Source organism: Thermobia domestica, chromosome 8, assembly GCF_964235325.1.
Source record: "Thermobia domestica chromosome 8, izTheDome1.hap1.1, whole genome shotgun sequence".
Lineage (NCBI taxonomy): Eukaryota > Metazoa > Arthropoda > Insecta > Zygentoma > Lepismatidae > Thermobia > Thermobia domestica.
The window spans coordinates 283,345,261-283,355,291 of record NC_137461.1 but is presented as its reverse complement, the minus strand read 5'-3'; the positions used below and the strand labels follow the sequence as shown (position 1 = coordinate 283,355,291).

Below are 10,031 nucleotides of genomic sequence, written 5' to 3'. Positions count from 1 at the left end.
ATATTGCATGGCAATATTTCTCTTGTTTCGAGGAATTTACACAAAATATTTACATTTAAAAGCTATTTTTTTTTAAATGAAAAGTTTCACAAAAGTATAGAAGACAAACCCTTGCCACCTTATAAGATGTGCAAATATCATTTTGTTAGTTAAAATGAAAAGGTGAAAAAAGTAATACTAATTCAGAGAGAAAATGAATATGTCTTTTATAATGTTTGCTGCCAAGAGGGGCAAACATTAGTCCTTAAGGTATTAAATTATTTTTGTGACTTCACTAGCTTTCCCCATTGGTTCTCTTTCCGAACATCTTAAGAGAGAAAAAGTTGTATATTTACCTATTGAGCTATAAATTTCAGAATAAATTACACTTTACTTTTCCTTTCTGAGTTTACTAATTCTGGCTCCCATGTTTGCCTTACCATGTCTGATCCTTTCTCGGCAATCATAAGAATTGCTGCAAACGGGTTACCACTTGTCACGTGGGGGAATATGGAAGCATCTATCACTCTCAGATTGGGAATTCCATACACTTGCAATTGAGAATTTACAACAGCATCAGGATCTGTTCTTGGGCCCATTTTACAACTTCCACTAGCATGATTATCCCCGGAAGCACTTCGTCGCACTGCGCAGGCCCAATACTCGTCACTTCCAAATTCATAGTCCGCACATGCAGGAACATTCAAATTCATTCGTAGATCCAAAGCTTTCATAGCATTTGTTTCACTAATCTTGACAACAAATTTCACTCCTTCGACTAAAGCATCTACATCTCTTGGATCCGAAAGATATTTGGGGTCAATGAGTGGATGATCAAGAGGGTTTGAGCTTCGAAGTCGGATGGTTCCTTTGCTTTTCGTGTGTAGATACGTGGGTCCAAAGCCAAAGTATCTACGTCCACATTGTGACAAAGATCCATCGGAACACTCCTCAGAGGAACCTGTCCTAGAACAACTAGCCACAAAACCACTCACCTTAATTTGCAAATCAGGATAATCAGGATCAGAGTACTTGGATGCAATAAGGGCACCTAGTGAAGATAACCCGGTAGATGCTAATGGCCCGGATTGATTTTGAATGTATTCGTTAATAGTTTCATTAGTTAAGAAGTTGTAATCTGTTTCATTGATAGTACCGCCCATGAAATAAGCAATATGATCGTGCAAGTTATTTCCAACGGGAAGATCTTGTATGACTTCAATACCAATTTCTTCTAAATGTTCCCGAGGGCCAATTCCTGAAAGAAGCAGCAGCTGAGGAGAGTTAATTGCCCCACCTGATACGATGACTTCCTTCCTGGCATTCACAGTGAATGTTTCACCATCTTTAAGGTATTGAACTCCAGTTGCTTGTTTAGTGGAAGGGTCTATTAGGATTTTAGTGGCTAAAGCGTTGATTACTACATTTAAATTAGTTCTATTCCGAACAGGCCTAAGGAAAGCTTTAGCCATGGAATATCTTTCACCATTTTTGGTAGCTGCTTGGGTTATTCCAAAGCCTACTCCATTTGCTCCGTTAAAATCGATATCTGTTTCATATCCCAGCTCTTCACCGGCCTTGAAGATTGAAGTAGTATGCGGTATATCGTAAGGGAAACGTTCTACTGGAAGATAACCTCCAACACCATGGTATTCTGGATCAACGAGATCCATATTACCATTATCTTCAGATTTCAGAAAATATGGAAGAACCTCCTCATAGGACCAGCCTTCAACCCCAGCTTCTGTCCATGATTCATAATCTTTTCTATTTCCCCGAAGGTAATTCATGTAATTAAACACCCCAGTACCACCGAGGACTTTACCCCGACCCCATCCACACCTTCCTCCCCCCCATTGACACACAGTTTCTTGTGGCTCTGTTGTATAATTCCAATCATATAATGTGTGATAAAGTTTTCCTACCATAGATGGAACTTGTGCTATTGTAGGCTCATGACCACCAGCTTCTAAAAGTAAAACACTCCATTCCGGCACTTCACTTAATCTATTGGCTACAACTGATCCTGCGACTCCAGCGCCAACAACGATAAAATCGTATTCCGTAGCAGCTTGTTCGACAGTTGCTACTCTGTTACAAGGTTCCACAAGAGTACATTGCGATAAGAACAACGTCTCTAAGAAGAGCATAAAAGCTGACGAACCAGCTCCACAGGCATTTTCCAGAAGAGGAGGTTCTTGAAAGGCACATGAGCAGTCGGCCATTTTGAAGGATGACTGCACTTCTTCAAAAAGAGCCTGCAAGAAAGAAAAAGAACAGAATTTAAAATTTCTTTTATTATTAAATTAGTCTTTTGCAATTGTTGTTTTGTAATTAAAATAAATACAGACTACTATCAATATCGGATGTAAAATTGTCAACGTGTTGTAAATCATGTGAAACCCGTGCTATCGACCTATCAACACGGCTTTGTACGAGATAGATCAACATCCACGAACCTGGCCATCATTACTAACTACATCTCAACGGAGATAGATAAAGGTAATCAGGTGGATGTAATCTATACTGACTTTTCTAAAGCCTTCGACCTAGTGGATCATGACATTTTACTAGCCAAACTAAACTCTTTCCACTTTTCTCAAGAGTACAAACAGTTAGTATCTTCCTACTTAAGTAACCGTAGGCAATCAGTTGTTTATAAAGGGTGCATCTCTGAAAAGTTCAATGGTTTGTCAGGAGTTCCCCAGGGCTCAAATCTCGGACCGCTTTTGTTTCTCTTAGCAGTGAATGATTTGCCGACTAGAATTAAACATGCTAACTGTCTTCTATTTGCAGACGACCTCAAAATATATATTAAGGTAGATTCAATTGATGATTGCGAGAAAGTACAACAAGACTTAACTAACATTATGGAATGGTGTAATAAAAATAAATTTAAAATGAATGTAAATAAATGTAACTTCCTACGTTTTACACGTAAGAATAGTTATGTAGACTATACTTATTCGATTGATGGGACAAAATTAAGCTCTCCCAAGTATATCAAAGATCTTGGAATTTTCTTTGATCAAAATTTAACATTTAAGCATCATATGGAAACAGTAACGAGCGAGGCTTATAGAAACCTTGGTTTTATCATGAGGCTAGGTAAAGAGTTTCGTAATGATTTAACTTTAATGTAATTGTACTTCACTTACGTTCGGTCAAAGTTAGAATATGCTACTGTTGTGTGGACACCAAATATGCAAAAATACTGTGATATGATTGAGGGAAAAATTTCCTAAGACTTCTAACGTACAGGAAAACTGGGACTTACCCGAAATATGAATCTTACAGAGAGTTACTGGGAAATTATCAACTACCCACTTTATACGAAAGAAGAAGATATAATGATCTAATATTTATATATAAATTAAGAATCCGTGCCAGTTGCGGACGCTGTTCTTATCTGTTAAAATCATTCCCAGTTGCGGACGCACGGGTGTTGTTTGGAATTTCCATGCCTCGGTTACGATGCAACCAGACTTGTTAGTCCCAATTGTGGACGCGTACAGGAGAAGAGGTAAGATCTATTAATAACAAGCAGCAACGTTGCCACATTTTTCATTTCATTACATTTACTACCCTGCCTCGATATAAAGAATTCAAATCTGTCAGTATACGAACATCTATAATTATAAAGCTATGTAATATTAGAGATACTGCTAACCAATAGCTTATCCATTAATTACATATGAAATGCATGTAAATTACATCAGAATTCCTGTAATTATTTTGCAGATTTGTGCATTATTTAATTTTATTTATCCCAGCAAATTTTTAGTGAGGGAAATTTTCGTAGATGCTAGTCCAAAATAACACTAACATTTTTATTCCTCCTGTCGAAACAGAAATTATTTAAATTTATTAGTTTTGCATGATAATTTACTTAATTACTTGTTTTGAAATTACTTAATTCCTTGTTTTGGAAGTCATTAACAAAAGCTTGTAGTTTGCAGAATATTAGTTGATTAAATAGTTAATCATAATCGACCGTTTCGCACACGCTCATCGACGAGGAGTATTTAGCGTCCGAGGAAAATTTCTTATAAAGATTCATTAAGAAGATCCATTTCTCAACATAATTCACCCAAACTCCTACCCTAAACTTTCGTACGAAACTATATGAGACATAATTACACTGAGAAAAAAAAAATGTAGGTGGCATACTTAAAAACGTAGGTTACATTCGTAATTCCTGTAGTTTCTGGACTTAACGTACAACCGTATATAACATCCTGCAGCAAACGTATAGCTGAAAAAGTATGTATTATACGTACTGTCTGCATAAGTGCAATGACGTCATTCGTGTGACGTCATCTGCAGTAACAAGTATATACGGAGGTAATATCTAGCTTTGTGACGTCAGGGTCGTATGTAGCATGTGGGTTAATAATGACGACATACACTGACTATCAGGACGGAGCATGATTTCAAGAAGTATGCAATATACGTTCTGTACGTATGTTTCTTGCGTTCAACCCCGAGACAGCATCTATATTGTACTTGTGCCCCATACGTACGACTAGATACAGTATACGTATTGTACGTATGTATTATACAGATTTTCCTTATGTCGCACACAGCTTGTCCAGATACAGCATACAGAATATCCGTATGCACCATACAGAGTGCATATATGTAGCTTACAGACTGTCTGCATGCAGCATATAGATTATACGTATGTCGCGTACAGGTTGGCCATATGTAATGTATAGATCGGATGTATATAGCTAATAGGTTGTCCATATGAAATATACAGATTTTACCTGTATCGAATACGTATTGCCTTCTTGTAATGTATGGATCGGACATATGCAGGATCTAGAGTGTACGTATAGTGCACCATTATTAAAGTGCTGCAACATACTGCAAAGTGCATGATACATTCTTACTGTAATGTTGTCAAATATTGTTTTACTCTGTATGAAAACAAAAATAGCTTAAAATATGGTTGATCTCCTTTGTGCCAATAATAATAAAATTAACAATACTACACTTTTCAAATCTTAGTTTGGAGCAGTGAAACTGTCCAAAGAAATGTATTTACCTGCAGGGTGTCCTATAAGTTTGGGCTTCCTGCTAATTCGTTGGAAAGCTACTGCAAAGCCAAGTGTTGAAAAGTGACACAAGCGTTAATTTTAAAATTATGGGCACAAAGGAGGTTAACCATATATTAAACTATTTTCGTTTCCATACAGAGTAAATCAATATTACTGTAAGAATTTATCATATGGTTTGCAGTTAGTTAGTTGCAGCACTTCAATAATAATGCAAAATGCACAGCCTTATACAATCCTATATTCAAACTCAAACAAGATTTACGTACAATCATTTATTAAGCTGTTATCATCCATTGCTTGTACGATATAAAGATTAGTTTACCTCATTCCTTTCCTTAATAGTATCTTCTTCTAAAGTGCAGTTGTTACCACAAGAGGCCTGAATAGAATTTTCCAGAAATAACTTCTCTGTACATTTTAATTAACAGGTAAGTTATGTCTTTTCTTTTTTTTTTTAATGTCGCAATAATTAAAAGTGTAGTGTCAGCCGAAAACGTATTCGCTTACAAGATGATTCCTACTCAGTACTCGCTATTAAAAATGCAACACCAAGAAGGAGACTGGGTAGATGCGCCAAAGTTCCCAGGCCGATACCTAATAGTAAGTGCAGAATACTCTTAAACGTTCGCTGTATTCGCTGTGTGACAACGTGGTGACAGCGGAGGCGTTGTGTAGCCATCGACTAAACATATTTATTCTTCCCTGCTATAGACGTTCTGCAAATTTGGACTTTCCTGGATGCATCCTTCTTAGTGCAACATTTTAAGCAACGAGCAATTTAACAGTCTCATACATTGCTTAAAGAAAGAGCAATGATTCTCAGAATTACTCGGAAGATATATATACACAATTTAAAACGGTTATTTCAAACTTTGCAATTCAAAGCACGAAAAGAACTATAGATAAAGGAACACTGATTTTAGCCAAATAGTAATTAGTAAACTCAATCACACTCAGTACCATTAGTTGCTTGGTGTTATCCGTAAGTCAGAGATCACGGTATCTCATTTCGTGTAGATTTTTGCATTTGTTTAACGCTAAAAATGTATTTTATCGCTAATTGAACCCAGTACCATATATATACCGACAGGACGTACCTTAGTCACAAGGTGACATGAGTGAAACACTAAACTATTCGATTGACACCTGCGGTCTTGTCAACACTAGAGAAAGTTACAAAGTGATTAAGTAAATACGGAACATAGTTCATAGAAAGTATAGCGATGTATGAAGTCTCCGTTTCATACGACTTGGATAAAGGATACATCTGAAATAGCAACAAAGAAATATATAATGATTTCTCTGGATAATTTGGATTAGTCCAGAATTCGAACACACACACAACACGAACACACACAAGTCCAACTTTTTTTTTTTAACTTTTTTCTTCGGATTCCCAATAAAGTTGACTACTGAAAAGCTGAGTTATAGATTCTGTATTAAAACAACACCTTCGCTAGACATGTTCAGTATACACATTGTCTTACATACAGAACAATACATTAGTTATTAATGCATGTCTGAAATAATAGTGCTTCGTATAGAATTTTACTTCATCCAATCGCAATAGCACAAAGATAAAAAATATTGCGAGGGATAATGTTCTTATTACAGAGAAAAAGAATTAAAATGACTTAACATTAACAATCATTTTCTTTAAACAGAGATAATATTTTATTATAATTTATGGAAGAAAGAAATAATTTGTAGTACAGTATCTTTATTAGGGTTATATATTCGTACAAAATAATGTAAGTACAACTGGGTCTGTCTTCAGAAAGGACGTACTTTTAGCCACAACCTACACTGCTTCTTTTGACTGTCTTTCAAGCAGAATCCTGGTTTGAAGCACGAAATACCTGCAACAAAAATCAGAAAATATTTAAAATGTTATATTCAGTGTGTTTAATTTGGTTGTACTTAACAATACAAAATATCTTAACCTTTTTGAGATTAAATGGAAAAAATCTGTTCGGTCAGGTATGGACTTTTGGGTTGCACGTAGAAAAAATATGAGGTGTTTATTGATGCTGAACAACAACTCAAAATGTATTACCATTCAAAAGTAAGTGGGTACCCCAATGGTGTTCGGGGTACCATGGGGTACCTAATGTCTGTATTTTTTTAGATATATGGAAATGTATGTCTCTAAAATGTAAGGAACTGATATCTGTTTACCGAAAACCTCAACTCGGTAAGCCTTATGGATATCGAGATATGGGAAAATAAAGAACGACACCATAGAAATGTGGGGTTTGCGACCAAGATGGGCAGTTTCGGAAACGTAATTGCGAGAGCTTACAACCACCTCAAAAGTAGTTTCAATTAAATACACTACACACACGCCCTGATGGGGGTTTTCGGGTACCATAATATTCGCAGAACTCTCATTTCTAAACATTCTAAAATATGTTTTAATAACGTTTTAAAGAACCTTAGAGGTGTGTGTTTACCGAAACCGCAAGTCGGTACGCCTAACAGTTACCGAAATATGATGAAATAAAAAGTGACACCATAGGTACGTGGAGCTTGCATATTAGACAGTACAATTTAGAAAATTAATTAAAATATGACTATCAAGATATTGTCAAATAAAGGGAGGATCCATACAGTTATGGGGTTTTCGTGTTAGGTGGTAAAATTTCCGAAACCGGCCATGGAAAGTTAATAAGCATCAGTAGCAATTTCATCTTAAAGTAATTAGGTATTTCCATGGAGTTTAAGAACATCATGGGATCTACCAAGATTACATTTTAAAAGCTTTGGAAAATATATTTTGACATTTATAAAGAGTATTAGAAATATATATTTACCTAAAACTTCCAGCTAGTACATCTAGCAGCTAGAGAGGCACCATACAATAAAAGCGTATTAGATCTTGAAATTTCAGAAAACAATTATTGATCCTAACAAAAGTTAAATAAGATGGTACTTCTATGGGTTAAGTGAGTACCGCAGACTCGTCAGTACAATTTCGATCGAAAGATTAATTCAGCTCTAAATTTTCTTTGGACAATTCCAAGCGTTCATCGGGCTCTCAAATAAAGTGAACATTTTTTGTCTATCTAATATAGCAAACGAGATATAAGGAATTGTGTATTTTATGACGTCGTAAAAATAGAGACCCACATGGATTTGTACTTTTGAGTCTTTGCTGTAAGAAGAAGAAATTTTAGAAAACAACCGTATATACCTTAATAGACAATTAAATTGGCGGGGGCACAGTGGCTTAGTGGTAGAGTGCTTACCTCTGGTGTATTGGGTTCTTGGTTCTATCCGCGGCCAAGTCAGTTTGTAGTGGACATCGTATTCGTGGGTTTTCTCGGGGTTCTCTCTTTGCTCCCACCTTTGCATTCCATCAATTCTGCCAACAACATTCACTTGCTTTAATCAAAATCTCCCTGAGACTGAAATGCATAATCGTGGGTCGCTACACTGAAATATTTCCTTTTATTTAATTTAAAATTAAATAGGGAGTTAAGTATGATCGTATCTCTATGGGTTAAGTGAATACTCCAATAGTTTTTGCAAAAAAAAAAAAAAAAAAAGATTAGTTAAACACCCTACCACTAAGCTACTGTGTCCCCGCCCATTGAATTGTCTATTAAGGTATATACAGTAGTTTTCTGATTTTTTTCTTATAGGAAAGACCCAAAAGTACAAATATATAAAGATCTCTATTTTTACGCCATAAAATATATAATTCCTTTTATCTTGGTTACTATCTTAGATATTGACAGCGAATTTTCATTCTTTTGTACAGCTCGATGAACCCTTGGAATTGCCTGAAGAAAACCTAGGACTGAACTAATCTTTCGATCGAAATTGTACTGAGGTACTCATTTAACCCATAGAAGTACCATCTTATTTAATTTTGTTGCGACCAATAATTGTTTCCGAAATTTCAAGATCTCATACACTTTTATTTCACAGTGTTTCTCCAGATGTTAGATGTACTAGCTGGAAGTTTTGGGTAAACACATATTTCAAATACTGTTTACAAATGTCACATTATATTTTCAAAAGTTTTTAAAATTTAATATTGGTAGACTCCATGATGTTCTAACACCCCATGAATATATCTAATTACTTTAAGATGAAATTGCTACTGGTGTTTATTAACTGTCCATGAACGATTTCGGAAATTTTAGCGAAATCTAACACGAAAACCCCTTAACTGTGTTGGTCCCCCTTTATTTGACATCATCTTGATGGCCGTTAGTCATATTTTAATTCATTTTCCGAATTGTAGCGTCAAGTATGCAAGACCCACATACCTATAGTATCTCTCTTTATTTTCCCATATCTCGGTATCCATAAGGCTTACCGAATTGCAGTTTTCAGTTAAAAAAAAATCAGTTCTTTACATTTTAGAGACATGTATTTCCATATATCTAAAATGCAGAAATTAGGGACCGCATTGGAACCCCATTGGAGTACTCACTTACTTTTGCATAGCAGGGTAAAAACGCCAGTGGTTCTCACTTTAAGGTTGAAAACATACTATTTTGTCTTTTCTCTGAGCATTGTGAATCTGTCGGAGCTATACCGTAGTTGGAAAGACTCACTGATCCTTCCTATAATGACCATGTAGTCAGAATTCAAAAAGGAGTAGAAGGAAAAACAATATTTTAAAATCCTTGCACCAGTAGTCCTCACCTTAAAATCAAAATGTTCCAGTAATAGTCAGGATTTTCTATCAGTGTTCGTCACTCAAATAACTTGACATAATTTATTCAAAAAGGCACTGTGTATCAGTTTAGGGTTAAGAATACAATATAAAGTAGTAAGATTAATAACTTTTCATCACTTTTAGCACTCAAGAAAGAAAAGAAAAAAAAACGTTTTTACATACTTTTTAAAGCAATTTCAAAAAGAAAAATGTTAACTGAATTCTAAAGTTAACGGTATATCACTTTCACGTTAAGAGTACAATATTAAATACTATGTTTAATAACTATACGTCACTTTAAACACTCAAAAATGAAA

General features: G+C 35.4%; 1 pseudogene; it reads right to left on the bottom strand.

The window, feature by feature from the left end:
* Positions 1-362: 362 nt before the first annotated feature.
* LOC145692596 (glucose dehydrogenase [FAD, quinone] pseudogene) lies at positions 363-2,204 on the bottom strand (annotated as a pseudogene).
* Positions 2,205-10,031: the final 7,827 nt, after the last annotated feature.